The sequence below is a fragment of the Dipodomys spectabilis genome, unplaced genomic scaffold, assembly GCF_019054845.1.
Source record: "Dipodomys spectabilis isolate Male_0828 unplaced genomic scaffold, ASM1905484v1 ptg000173l, whole genome shotgun sequence".
Taxonomy (NCBI): domain Eukaryota; kingdom Metazoa; phylum Chordata; class Mammalia; order Rodentia; family Heteromyidae; genus Dipodomys; species Dipodomys spectabilis.
This window is the reverse complement of record NW_024870850.1, coordinates 870,712-886,531: the sequence shown is the minus strand read 5'-3', so window position 1 is coordinate 886,531 and position 15,820 is coordinate 870,712. Positions and strand designations below refer to the sequence as shown.

At 37.0% G+C, this 15,820-nt stretch overlaps 1 pseudogene; it reads left to right on the top strand.

Annotated features, from left to right (window-relative positions):
- Positions 1 to 211: 211 nt before the first annotated feature.
- On the top strand, positions 212 to 14,662 carry LOC122119850 (annotated as a pseudogene).
- The last annotated feature ends 1,158 nt before the right edge of the window (positions 14,663 to 15,820 follow it).

The window sequence follows — 15,820 nt, the reverse complement described above, 5'->3', positions numbered from 1 at the left end:
CCCAGTTATTACTGACAGATCACATCTCACAACTGCCATTATTATCTTGTTCTCCAGGTTTCTTGAAGTTTCTTCCATACTTTCTCTCCTTTTAGAGTCTTCAATGGCTATTAAGTTCAATAGTACAGAATGTGGAATTCTGGATTAGGAGTTTCCATTAGTTTGTTATGGATTTTCTGGTCCTTAGAGGGAATAAAGCTCTTTTGGAAGAATGACAACAATTCATGATGATGAGGATGAAAGAAAAAGAGAAAATACAAATTGTACCAGGTGATGATCAAATCCATAAGTAAATTACAGAAAGGTTATAATGAAATTTTTCAAAGTGTGTGAATAAGCTGTCAAAGCTGGTCTTAGGTTTTTTCCATGCCAACCTAAAGCATTCCCCTCCTTTCTCGCTCCTTTTCCTTGTTTACATGTTGTGTGCACTTTGCCTTATTCACCATCTTCCTGGGGTTCAGAGAAAATAACACAAAAGAAATATGATTCTTGTGTATCCATTAGTGGCATGTTGAAAATTAGTTCCATTCCGGGAAAAATGAGCTTCACCTGGCTTGATTCTTAACTCTATACATTAAAAACTGAGCTAAGTCTCCTCCAAGCCTTAAAATTATAATTTTCTTCTTGTTCTAATGTTTTAAAAGTCACTCAGAAAATGTATTGTAGGAGATCACAGGTGGGTGGTAGGTGGAGGTTGTCTCAGTGATCCCTTAGGACTCCATTCAGAGCCTAATCTTGTTGTGCTACCTACAGACACAAACCCATAATGTTGCTGCTCTTTCTAAGTTTCATTGAAATATTGAACATTTCAAGCTTCCTCTTAAATTCAACTTCTTCCCTAAAGCAAAGATAAAGAAAAGTCCTGGGGACCTGTGATCCCCCAACACACATACAACACCCAATGGCTTCCTTCTGCTACAGCTGAAGAGTCGAGAAAGGGCTCCCACTCTCCCATACCCCTCTCAAGAAAAAAAAATTAATGAAGAAAGAAATCTACCTCAGTTGACAGGATTCTACCTTTAGGGTTTATTCAACTCTATGTCTTACTGTTGAGAGTATTTCTTCATTGCTCTTGCTTTCTTAAGCAAGCTGGTGAGGCATGATGGAAAGGGTATGTAAATGTTCCTGTAAAAGGCCTCTTTCTAGCATGTTGCAGTTTTTATTTTTAATAAATTGATAAGTGATATGAATGTAAAGCTAATTGTGTATGTTTTAAACATGACAATGAAAGTTTAAGATGTAGCTTCCATACTTGTGCATAATTCCAAAGTATTTTATCAGTGTTAAATAGCTTTTTGTACAGGCTGCAATCCATTTTTCTGAAGTGTGCTGTTTTTTAATGAAAATAACTAAAATCTTTTCACATTCCATGAAACTGCCGTTTACACATACAATTTTTTAAACTTACCATATTTTTCAGAATTAACTTTTTTGGAGGGAGGAAATTACCCACTTGATAAAAGATTCGAAACTGTTTAGGCTATTATGATTAGGTCCTCAGATTTTTATATAAATTTAGTCTGTAGTTTCTCAGGTTCTTCGCAAGAATTGATTGTATATATAAATATAAAATGACCCTCAAATTCTTTTAAATGTCTGGATTTTCCACTAATGAACACTCTGGGGAACATTTTGTTTATGCATACTTTCACCATTAAATTTAAAAAGTCTATCTCAGTTCATGTGAACCCTTTGTTTTTGTTATGTTCTGGGGAAATGATATTTTCATATACTTTCTGTCTAAATCAAGCAAGCTCCATTGTTTTAATTTTTAAATGTCAAAAGTTGGTGAGATTTTAATATGCCTAAATTTGAGTGGTAGTTTAAAAAGAAAATCTGGGATTTGTTGCTGAAACTCCATAAAGAAAAAGTAATAATACTTAATATTTTTGACCAATAGAATGGATACCAATGTCAATCTAGTGTCAATGTGTGGATTTTTTTTCTTGTTCATTATTATGAACAAATTATCTTGTTCATAATTGTGTTATTTTGGTCCATTTCTCTGTGGTATTTGGTGCAATAAATCTTTGAGTTATCTTGAAAAAAAGAAAGAAAAAGAGAAAATACAAATTGTACTAGGTTATGATCAAATCCATAAGTGAATTACAAAAAGTTATAATGAAATTTTTCATTAAATTTTAATGAACATTTTTTATTTATATATACATGTATATGTATATTCATATACATATACATGTGTGTACATATATATACATATATATGTATATATACATACATATATATGTACACATAGATATGTGTACATATATATATATATATATATATATATATATATATATATATATATATACACACACATACATACATATATACATATATATGAACTCTGGTCCTGAATGCTTTCTCTTAGCTCTTCAGCTCAAGATTAGTGCTCTACCACTTAAGTCACAGCACCACTTCCAATTTTCTGGTGGTTTATTGGAGATAAGAGTCTTGTGGACTTTCCTGTTTGGGCTGGATCTCAGCCTCCTGAGTAGCTAGGATGACAGGCTTGAGCCACTGCCACCCAGCTTTCATTTACTATTTTAAGATACAATATTAAAACATACAAATGAAAACTGTAACTGCCTTGCATTCCACCTATCATTAGTGATATTGTATATCCAATTGTATGTTGTTCTATAGTAATTACTACATGTATTTGATTTTTCCCCTCTTTATAAGAACTAGCCTTTCAATTTGTCTAGCACATTTACTATGTTAGAACATTCTCAGATCTGTTGTATAGTCACTCTTACCAATAAGTTTTATACATATTTTAAATCTCATTTTCTTTAGGTACTAGTATAAAGGAATTGATATTAAGTGTAAGAGTTTATGAACACACTGCCTCTTGCTCAATGTCACCCCTTTTAACATTCTTACCCACCCCTCTCACACCACTTCTTCCTTCACTTTCTTAATTTTAGATTATGTGTTGAATTTTGTTATTTAACAAAGCAATTTATGTATATAATATGCTTGATCATTGTCATCCCTTTAATATGGCCCCCCTATACCCATCAGTATTTTCTCAGTTCTGTGGCCTATACAATGCATTCTTGCCTACATTCTACTCATTTCCCCTATTCATACTTCTATCTCTCTTCTGTTTCCTACCCAGGGCAACACACACAGGTATTCCTAGTACTGATTTTGCTGTGCTTTGACATTATATTTCTAAAGAATTATACTAAATTCATTTATAACTGCTTGGGTGCTTACTTCCATTGTCATATAGTTACTGAATCCCCAAAACACTAATTGTGCTTTTCTGAAACACTGTTGTCAGCATTTAACAAAATTTTTATTCACACTCTTTACTCTTGCTTCCAGTTTCCTCCTCCTTATGTGTATGATCAGTCAGCTTTTCTTCAAGCTATTTTCTTCTGTTTAGAAGATAGCACTCACATGATAGGCTTCCATGGGGATAATTTCATATATGACTGTATAAGTCAAACAAGTCTATTCTTTCCTTTGTATTTCCATCTTGCCTTCATTGTTCCTTTTTAAAAATGTGTGTTGATTTCATAATACTAATTTCTTTATAATGCACATGCACACACACAGGAACACATACAGACAAGACAGAGAGAAAGAAAAGTACTTTGATCCTCTTTACTCCTCTTTATTCTTTCTTTTCAGGATTTCAAACTAAATATATTGGGAAGAGGGTAGTGATCATTGTATTTTACCATAGTGGTCTTGGAACTGGGAGTGCAATGTAAAGCTTGCTTACAATTCTTTCCTCATCCACTGTGATTGAGATTCCTCTCTCCATGAGTTCATTGAAGTTGGATGCATCCATTTTTTAAAGTTTCATAAATAAAATTCCCTTACCTGATATTTGAGCTCTTCTTCTGGATGATATTGAAGAAAGAGCTGTTCAGTGATTTGGGTCTGTGAACAGAGGTTGCTATAGAATTTTTCACAAATAACATTTTGCTTCTGAAAGTTGCTCTTAAAGTGAACATTCATTAGTTAGCCTGGCCTGCCACATAACATAAATTGGGTGATTAAACCACAAGATTTATTTTTCACACAGGTGGAACTAGCTATGTTTTGATACAGGAAACAGAATATTTGATGTTTTATGAAAGCCTAATCCACGTTTTACAGACAACAGCTTTTTGTTGTGGTGCATGTGATAATGAGGGAAAAGCGTGCTCTTCTTTGGCTTAAATACATTTCTAAATCTCATTTATGGCATATTCCCTTCGTGTCCTTATCTAATTCTATATGCAACCATAAGACACTACATTCACATTCCATCCCAATTGATGATAATATTTTAACATGTTCATCAGCAAAGAAGCAAGCATTCAATCCAGCAAAGTCATAAGTTTTGAAATACTCCTCAATTTCTATCCTCATTATGCAGATTTATCTTCAAGAACTATCAGTTTCTTTTGGCCTTGGCTTTTGCTATTGAGGAAATCAACAAAAACCCTGATCTTTTGCATAACTTGACTCTGGGATTTGATGTCTATGATGTTCAATTTGGAACTTGGAGGGTATTTAAGACTCCCTTAATTTGGCTCTTTGGGAAGTACAAGATTCCAAACTACTCTTGTATGAGAGACAGCAAGTCTATAGCAATACTAACAGGACCATTAGGAATAACATCTGCCTGCATTGGGACATTGCTGAAACTCTACAGATTTCCACAGGTGAGGGTGGGAGGGATACAAAAATGTCTAATTGGTGCCATTTTAGGTGTTAGAAGAGAATAATAGGAAGAGCCTTGATTTATGAGCCTATCCAATTTATTTTTGTTGGTCGTGGGGCTTGAACTCTGGGCTTGGGCACTATCCCTCAGCTCTTCAGCTCAAGGCGAGCGCTCTACTGCTTGAGCCACAGCGCCACTTCCGAGCCTAGCCAATTTTATGATACCAAAAAGTAAGCACTCAAAGACAGTGGGATATGTACATTCCTATTGTTTGGGGGAAGAGATAGATGAAGTAGACAAACAAATGTATTACTTATTATTTCAAGTCTTACCAATAATTTCCTTGTGGTGTGAAGATATGATGAGCAGAGTACTGATGATTCACTCCTGAAAACCTACCTACTCAGGAAACTTACCTCCAATTAACCAGCAAGAAAACAGGAAGTAAATGTGTGGCTCAATGGAAGAGTACAAGCCTTGAGGTAAAAAAAGTCAAGCAAGTGTCTGACACCTTGAGTTTGTACCCATGTACTAGCATGCACATGCACACAAACACAAGCACACACACACACAAGATATTATGTTGAGTACAACAAGTCTGGCTTGGGACCAGAAGTGGAAATGTTTTCTCTCACATGTGAAAGTCAGATCTAAAATGTTAGCATGTAGTATGAACCAAAATGGGACACATACATAGCCATTTGCATGCATACATGATCAAACTGACTAAAGTATGATATACATAGGGGTGAAACACCATGGTGGAATTTCATGGTGGAATCCAAAAAGATGAAGCATATCGTGTGAGGAGGGTAAATGTTAAGGAAAAAATGTAGGGAATAGGAAATGGATGGGAGGGGAAAATAACACAATATTCAATGTACATATCTGAAAATGGAATGAGGACAAATGAGTTGATAGAAACGGGAAGGTGGCTCAGTAGTACAGTGCTTGCCTTGCATGCATGAGGCCCTGGGTTCAATTCCTCGGTACCACATAAGCAGAAAAGGCCCGAAGTGGGGTTGAAACTCAAGTGGTAGAGTGCTGGCCTTCAGCTGAAGAGCTGAGGGACAGAGCCTAGGGTCAGAGTTTGGGCCCCATGACTGACCAAAAAAAAAAAAAAAAACAGTGACAAAGATTAAGAGGCATATTATAAGTAATCAGATAGGTTGCACAACTATTAAATAAAAATTCAGGGGCTGGGGAAGGTGGCTCAGTGATAGCGTGCTTTCCTTGCATGCATGAGGCCCTGAGTTAGATTCCTCAGCACCACATAACAAAACAAAGCTGGAAGTGATACTTGGCTCTAGTGGTAGAGTGTGAGCTTGCCCAGAATAGCAGAGGGACAGTGCCCAGACCCAGAGTTCAGCCCCACAACTGACAAAAATATATAAATAAATAAAAATTCAAATATTTCTTTCAAATATTAAACCAAAACCCTAGCTTTCACCTACATCAACTACATCTTAACAGACATCAAGACTAAGATTATGATGGATGGCAATTTCCTCACTCATGGAATATCCAAATTTTTTCCCTTTAGTTTACCTTTGGGCCTTTTGATCATGCCCTGAGTGACCATCACAAGTTTCCTGCTCTCTATCAGATGGCCCCAAAGGACACATCAATAGCCACTGCAATGGTCTCCTAACTGCTTCACTTCAGCTGGAACTGGGTCGGACTGTTCACCTTACAAGATGAGAATGGTTTGTGGATTCTTCCTGAATTGAAAGAAGAAATGGCCAAGAACAGCGTTTGTGTAGCCTATGAGCTACTGATATCAAGCAATGGCATTGCACATATAAACAGAATCATGGCAGGTTACAATGAGATAAATAAATCTTCAGCAAATGTCCTCATCATATATGGTGACAATGAATCACTACTAGATTTAATGCTATTTATTGAGCACATTTTAATGAAAGGCAAAGTTTGTATCATGAACTCACAATGGAATTTAAAAACAAGGAGATATTTCATGCTAGGCTCACTGCATATACCTCTTATTTTCTCACACCATCATGCAGATGTTTCTGGATTCACAGATTTTGTCAAGGCAGTTCATCCTTCCAAATACCCAGAAGACTTTTTTCTTGCAAAGCTATGGTTTCTCTCTTTTAATTGCTCAGACATTGAGTCTGATTGTATAGCATGGGACGAATGTCCTCATGATGCCTCCTTGGATTGGTTGCCTAGGCATATTTTTGACATTTCCATGTCTGGGGACAGTTACAATATATACAATACTGTGTATACTGTGGCCCAGGCTCTCCATGAGATGCTTCTTCGTCAAACAGAAGTTCAAACAATGGGAAATAGAAAATGGACAGCACCTTCCCCTGCACAGGTAATTTCTTGTATATTGGATGGCACACATCATGAGCAAAGGCACTTCCTGGAGAGTATACTGTATGAAATTAAATATTGGGTTGTTTGGCCAAATCCCAGGAAATTACTTTTTTGTTGTTTGTTTGTTTTTTTTTTAATCTGTCATGGGGCTTGACCTCTGGGCTTGAGCCCTGTCTGTCAGCTCTTCAGCTCAAGGCTAGCACTCTACCACTTGAGCTAAAGCACCACTTCCAGACAGACTTTCCCACCTGGGCTGGCTTTGAACTGCAATCCTCAGATCTCAGCCTCCTGAGTAGCTAGGAATACAGGTGTGAGCAACCAGCACCAGGCCAGGAAAATTTTTTCCTTTTGTTTTTTTTTTTTTTTTTTTTTTTTTTTGGTACAGTTTTTATTCTAAAAATAACTTACGGAGGGGTTATAGTTACATGAGCAAGGTAATGAGTGCATTTCCTATCAAGCCTCCTCCTTGGTTTTTCCCCTACCATCCCATCCCTCCCTCCAAACTGGACAACAATACTCCCACATTGTAAAATTCGTTTTCAACATAGTGTCTTGTACATCATATTGTTACAATGTTCCAACCTGTTTCCCTATTTAAGCATTTGGTTTTTTCTTTCCCTCCTCGAATTAGAGAAGTGTATATACAAGTTGCAGGACAATGACATCAAATACAGTGAAAACAGGGGTAATACCGTGTGGGAGAAACATACAAAGATATAAAAAATAAAAACCAAATGGAACATCATAAATAAATTAGAAACAAAAGCAAGCAAGAAAAAAAGATTATGTCCCTATCTTGGGGTTCATTTCGTTTAACATCATCTTATATGGTCATATGTACATAGTTTTTCATCTTTTCTGCTTGTCCTAGACATGTACTAGTTATTGAAAATAAGGGAAACCATGGGACCTATGTTTCTTTGGGCCTGGCTTACTTCACTTAATATATTTTTTACGTCTTTCCATTTCCTAACAAATGGGCTGATGTTACATTATTCTCTCTGACGGAAGTGTAGATTCCACTATAGATTCCACATTTTCTTGATCCATTCATCTACTGAGGAACATCTGGGTTGGTTCCATATCTTAGCTATAGTAAATAATGCTGCAATAAACATAGTTGTGCTGGTAGCCTTTGTGATCATTTGGGTAAATGTCCAAAAGTGGGATTGCTGGGTCATAGGGCAGCTCTATGTGGATCCTTCTGAGGAACCTCCATATTGCTTTTCAATGTGGTTGAACACGTTTACACTCCCACCAAAAAGGTAGTAGGGTTTCCTTTTGGGCAGAGCCTCTCCTGCATCTGTTGACTATAGCCATTCTAACTGGGGTGAGGTGGTATCTAAATGTCTTGATTTGCATTTCTTTTATGGCTAGAGAGGTTGAGCATTCCTTCATGTGTCTATTGGCCATTCTTATTTCCTCTTTAGAGAAGTTTCTCTGTAAGTCTTAAGCCCACTTTTTTATTAGGCAGTTGTTTTTTGAGGATTTGTTGTTCAGGGATTTAATGTTTTGATTTCCAGGTATATTTTAGATATGAGACCCTTGTCCATTGTATGGCTAGTGAAGATCTTCTCCCAATCAGTGGGCTTTCTATTCATCTAGTTAGCTGTTTCCTTTGCCACGCAAAAGCTGTGCAGTTTCATGCAATCCCATTTGTCCAACCTTTCTTCGATTTGTTGTGGTTCTGGGTCTCTATTAAGAAAATTTGGGCCAGTGCCAAGGAGCCCTCGAGTTTCTCCTATTCCTTCCTGTAATGTTTTCAGAGTGTCTGCTTTGACTCCGAGGCCTGTGATCCATTTGGAGTTGATTCTGGTGCAGAGTGATATAGAAGGATCTAGCTTTAGTCTTCTACAGGTGATTAACCAATTTTTCCAGCAACATTTATTGAAGAGGCTGTCTTTCTTACATTCTATTTTTTAGCTTCTTATTGAAGATTATGTGGTTATAGGTCTGTGGGTTCATTTCTGGGTTTTCAATTCTGTTCCATTGGTCCTGAGGTCTGTTCTTGTGCCAGTACTAAGCTGTTTTGATTACTTATGACTTTGTAGTAGAGTTTGAAATTTGGTATTGATATTCCTCTATCACTGTACTTTCTGTTAAGGATTGTTTTTCCTATTTGGGGTCTTTTCTTGTTCCATATGAATTTTTGAATTGCCTCTTCTATTTCCTTGAAGAATGAGGTTGGAATATTGTTAGGTTTTGCATTGAATTTGAAGATAGCCTTGGGATGTATTGCCATTTTCATGATGTTGATACCTCGAATCCAGGAGCATGGGAAGTTTTTCCACTTCCTAAGTTCTGCTTTGATTTCCTTTTTCAGGTTTTTAAAGTTTTCATCATAGAGGTCCTTCACTTCTCTACTTAACTCATAGATATTTTATTTTTGTGGGGCTATTACAAAAGGAGTTGCTTTCCTGATTTCAGCCGCACTCTTCTCATTATTGGCATACAGAAAAGCCATTGATTTTAGGGCTAATTTTATATCCTACTATTTGCTAAAGTTTTGAGTCAGCTTGAGTAATTTGGGGGTGGAGTTTGTTGGATTCTTTAAATACAAGATCATGTCATCTGCAAAGAAGGAGAGTTTTACTTCATCTTTCCCTATTAGGATCCCTTTTATGTTTGCTTCTTGTCTTATTGCTGTAACTAGGCATTCTACTATGAAATTGAAGAGAAGTGGAGAGAGTGGACATCCTTGTCTTGTTCCTGAGTTTAAGGGAAATGGCTTTAGTTTTTCACCATTGTGTGTGTATAATACTGTCAGTAGGTTTGTCATATACAGCCTTTATTTTATTGAGGAATGTTTCCTGGATTCCTAGGTTTTCCACAGTCTTCATCATAAAGGGGTGTTGAAAATTGTCAAATGCCTTATCTGCATCTACTGAGATAATCATTTGGTTCTTATCCTTGCTCTTGTTCATGTGATGGATTATAGTAATTGATTTGTATATATTGAACCAGCTTTGCATCCCTGAAATGAATCCTGTTTGATCGTGGTGTATGATTTTTTTTGATGAGTTGTTGAAGTGAATTGGCTAAAATTTTGTTGAGAAGTTTTGCATCAATGTTCATCAAAGAAATGGGTCTAAAGTTCTTTCTTTGACGAGTCCCTACCTGGTTTTGGGATGAGGGTTATGATGGCTTCATAAAGAGTATGGTAGTGAATTATTTATTTCAATTTCATTGAAGAGATGGAAGAGTATTAGTGTGAGCTCTGCTTTGAAGGCCTTGTAGAATGCTGCTGTAAATCCATCCAGTCTTGTACTTTTCTTAGATGGGAGGTCTCTTATTGCTGTTTCTATTTCAATGCTTGATATGGGCCTGTTAAGATGGTTTAATTCATCTTGGTTTACTTTTGGCATATCGATATTTGCTGGGAACTCGACTGTTTCTTCCACATTCTCAAAATTATTGGCATAAAGATTGGAAAAGTAGTCCCTTATAATGTTCTGAATCCTGATTTTTTCTGTGGCGATATTTCCATTCTCATCTCTGAGCTTGTTTAGTTGGGTGTGTTCTCTTCTTTTCCTGATAAGATTTGCTAAGGGTATGTCAATTTTGTTAATTTTTTCAAAGAACCAACTCTTTGTTTTATTGATTCTTTCTATGGTTATTTTAGGTTCTAATTCATTTAATTCTGATTTAATTTTAATTATTTGTTTCCATCTACTGGATTGAGGTTTTAGCTTGCTGCTCTTTTTCAACAAACTACAGATGTCTCATTATTCCCTTTGTGCATTCCCTTTGGGGCTTCCCTGGATTCCTTCAGCTGTCTATTTATGGATTCCATGAATGCCTCCACTGATCTTTGTCTATTCTCCTCCTGCTCACGCAATACCTGTAATACTCTATGACTATTCTCAGCAGTTCCTGTATCTTTGAGTAGCCTCCTCATGCTTGTGACATTCCTGTATTAATTTTTGGTTAGTCTCATCATGCTTGCAAAGTTCCTGTATTAATCTTTGGTTAGCCTCATCTCATCTTGTTCCCTATCAATCTCACACTGAATCCTTTGCTGGTTTTCAATCATTTCATTTACCATTTTTACCAGTAGTGTTTGTAGAGCTTTTTGGGAACTCTACTCTGGATTATTCATCAACTGTTTTGTCACCTGTAGCTAAACAACTTAGTATTGTCTCACTTCTGCCTGTATGCATGGTATTGGTTTTTCTAACTTTTTTTAAAAAGGCCTTCTGATCCTTTTCTGACAGACTGGGATTTAGAAAGATTATTTTCATTCCTACATGGAATTTCGCCTCCATTACTTCATTAGGTTGCTGTGCTACTCTTGGATTCAGAAACAGGGTCTGAAGGCAATCAGGAGCTTTTCTTACTTCCAGTTGTCTGTGTTAACTATGGGAAGTACTTCACCATAAGATGATGTATCTCTTTTAGCTGCACCCTTTTCTGAAAAACATCCAATTTTACAATCCTGCTGGAGACCAAGTAATTTTGGGTGAGAAAAGGAAATTGGAGCCAGAGTATGACATTCTGAACATTTGGGATTTTCCAGAAGGTCTTCAATTTGATGTGAAAGTAGGAAAGTTTTCTCCGTATGCTCTCCATGGTAATCAACTGTCTTTATCTGAAGATATTATAGAGTGGGCCATAGGAACTGCAGAGGTGGGTTGCATCTAATACAGATTTTTTAAATGTTACTTTATTGTAAAGATGCTAAATAGAGGTATTACAGTTACATGAAGAAGGCAATGAGTACATTCTTATCAAGCATTGTTACCCCTTCCCTTGTTGTTCTCCCACTCTCCCTGCTCTCTCCCACATCCTTCAAATCATAATTCTAAGCATATATATATATATATATATATGTAAAAGTCATCATTTAAATTTATACTTGCCTGCCTGCCAGAAACCTTCACCTGTAACCTATCTATTCAGATAGCTAAGATCTGAATAATCACCATTTAAAATTAATCCAAACATGAAGGTCTTTGAGACACTTATTACCAATCAACCACCAAAAATCTGGAAGTGGAGCTGTGACTCAAGTAGTGGCATGGTAAACTTGAGCAAAAAATGCTCAAATCCACCACTTAGACCTTGAGTTCAAGCCCCAGGTCTGACTACCATCAAAAAAAATTAAATGTGTTCCTAAATGTTGATTTTGAATATAGTCATAAAAATAAGTAATATCTCTTAGTAAGTTTCTAACACTATGATAAAGTACCTGATGAATCACTGTATTTGCTTGAAAGGTTTATTTTGCTCCATTCAGTGGAGATTTTTCATTCAATGATTGGTTGGCCCGCTACTTAGGCATCTTCAGTAAGAAGAATCATTGAAGGCACCTGTGAGAAAAGTCTCACCTCATGGTTGTTGGAAAACAAAGAGAAAGATATGATGGGTCTGGGGTTCACAAAATCCTATAAAAAGGAGATTTTCCTCTAGGTTCTTCTCCATTTTACATGAGCAGAGAGGACAACACCTAATGACATGAACTCAAGCCAGTTCATTAGGGCTCTGCACTGGGGCTTACTTTCTTACCATTAATTTTCCATACTTTTCACAAGTTCAACTGGCTAAATATCAAGTTTATTAGGAATATTAAGAATAATGGCATATAGAATCTATAACAGAATTCAATTAAGAGACTACATTTACCCACATAGAAACATCATCCTTAATAATCTGATTTTTTTAACAATGGACTACTGGGAGAGTTGGCATGAGTCTAAACAATTACTGACACACCTCTGACTTTTGTCAGACTCCTCACTCTGTCTGCAGTGAGAGTTGTGGTCCTGGATTCAGGAAATCTACTCAGGAGGGAAAGCCTGCCTGTTGCTTTGATTGTAACCCTTGCCAAGAGAATGAGATTGCTCATGGGACAGGTAAGTCCATGTCTTAGGAAGGAATTCTTCAATTCTCTTTAGTTTTCCTCAATCGAACCAAGTCAATGCAAAAATTGTGGATTAGGATGACAGATTAGGATGTTATAGTGTTATTGCTAATGAAATATGATAGATCACGATTATGAATTACATATTTAGTAATATTTTCTGGTATATTGCAGGCAAAGTTATCTCCAGGAATGCCTCTTAACAAGAATCATTAGGACAAGGGTAAACTCTGAAATGAAATTGAACATGTCTTATTAAGGACAGTGATCATCTTAAAAGTTGTATTTTTGTCCACACAGAAAAGATGAATCTTGCATTCTATTATTTTTCAGTACCCACAACTGTTCTTGGCACAAAACAAGTGTTCAGTAGAAGTGAGCATGACTATAGAGTGTCCAAGAGTGTTTTCTCTGTTCCTACTCTTTCACAGATAAGTAAGCAAGAAAAACATAATTAGGTGAATTCAAGGATGGGCCACAGCAATAAAATGGTTTTACAGAGACATGAATAAGACTGTAACATGTACAATTACAATTTTCAATAGGATTGCAGAATAGGGCACATTTCTCTTAATAAGAGTGAGAAAAAGTGTAGAAAATTGTTGATAGGAAATTCCAGTACTCCAAATTTCAAATTATTAATATTTGTAACCATCACTGAGTGAAAAAAGTTGAATATAAAAGCCTGAATAAAGAAGTAGATGATAATGGGAACAGGTTATTATTTAGAAAAGAAACAGAAAATACTTTTATTGTAACTGCTGACATGTTAGGATAACATCTAAGTGAACAATTTAGTAAAATCTTTGAAGTAAAAGAAGTTCACAAAAGAAACTAATGGTAGTTTACACATCCCACCAGATATGGAGCAGTGTGTGAAGTGTACAGATCATCAGTATGCCAACACACAGAGAAACAAGTGCCTCCGGAGAGATGAAACTTTCCTGGCTTTTGGAGATCCCTTGGGCATGGCTCTGGCCTGCGTGGGTATTTGTTTCTCTATGCTAACTGCTGCTATTCTTGGAATGTTTCTCAAACACCAAGACACTGCCATTGTCAAAGCTAATAACCGAACCCTCAGCTACATCTTGCTCATCTCTCTCATCTTCTGTTTCCTCTGTTCCTTGCTCTTCATTGGCCGTCCCAACACAGTCACCTGCATCCTGCAACAGATCACATTTGGGCTTGTCTTCACTGTGGCTGTTTCCACAGTGTTGGCCAAAACAGTAACTGTGGTCCTGGCCTTCAAGGTTATTTCTCCAGGGAGAAGGATAAGGTGGCTGCTGGTGTCAGGAGCTCCTAACCTCATCATCCCCTTATGCACCCTCATCCAGATGACTTTCTGTGGATCCTGGCTAGGAACCTCTCCTCCCTTTGTGGACACAGATGCACACTCTGAACATGGTCACATCATCATCCTGTGCAACAAGGGCTCCCTCACTGCCTTCTACTGTGTCCTGGGATACCTGGGCTCCCTGGCCCTGGCCAGCTTCACTGTGGCTTTTCTGGCCAGAAACCTGCCTGACACCTTCAATGAAGCCAAGTTTCTGACCTTCAGCATGCTGGTGTTCTGCAGTGTGTGGCTCACCTTCCTGCCTGTCTACCACAGTGCCAAGGGGAAGATCATGGTGGCTGTGGAGGTCTTCTCTATCTTGGCTTCCAGTGCAGGACTCCTAGGCTGCATTTTTGTCCCAAAATGTTACAACATCTTGTTAATGTCAAATAAAAATTCTCTGCATGTATTCAGGTATAAAAAACATAACAGGAAAAATAAGCATTAAGATTATACTTATATGTTTAATTAGTAACAATTTCTGTACTAAATCTACAGTAATTTTCTCTTGTAATACTATTATGAGAAATTTTTACTTCAATTAGTAAGGATCTATTTTGCATTTTTCTAGTAGTGATAGTCACAAGTGATAGTGATCATCATTTAAACTGGAATTTTTTTCTGTATTTGGGTTCCTCCTATTTAATTTACATTTGATTCTATCACACACTCTTCATGTCTCTTCAATGTTGTTTCTCTAATTCACTTTTCTAAATTTTTATTATATTAATTTCCTGTGTGCATACCACCATGTTGCAGAGTCATCTAACACATTTCATTAATATTTTACTCTTGAAAAATGTTGATCTTTTACCACCTTTCCCCAGTCAGAATGTCCTACATCCACAAATCAGCCAACGACAAATGCTGGAGGGGATGTGGAGAAAGAGGAACCCTATTACACTGCTGGTGGGAATGTACACTTACACAACCACTTTGGAAAGCAGTCTGGAGGGTCCTTAGAAAGCTAAAGATTGACCCCCCCTTACCACCCAGTCATACCACTTCTAGGCATCTACCCTGAACAACAGGAACCAATATACAAGGACACATGCACCTCCATGTTTATTGCAGCACGGTTCACAATAGCTAGGATATGGAAACAACCCAGATGCCCCACCACAGATGAATGGATCCAAAAATTGTGGTATCTACACACAATGGAATATTATGCAGCCATTAGAAATGACAAAATAATGGCATTGCAGGGAAATGGATGGAGCTAGAAGGAATCATGTTGAGCGAGGTAAGCCAAGAACGAAGAGACAAACGGTACATGGTCTCCCTGATAAGTGGATGCTAAATCCAAAATGTTAGGTGATACGACAAAACTAACAGGACTTAAGAAACAAAGAACTCCCACTCATCTGGTTGAACCACTACTAAATATCCCCATGCTGCTGATCACATATATGGTATATCACATGTGAACACCATTATATGTTACAGACTGTGATAGACAATTTGCTCCAGGAAAGTTAGAATGAACTTGTGACTTTAAATGAGCATCATTATTCCACAATACTGTGAAATTCCGGAAATTATGTAATCACTTAATCACAATAAAAAAAAAGAACCTCAGGGAAGGGAGGGAGGGAGGGGATGG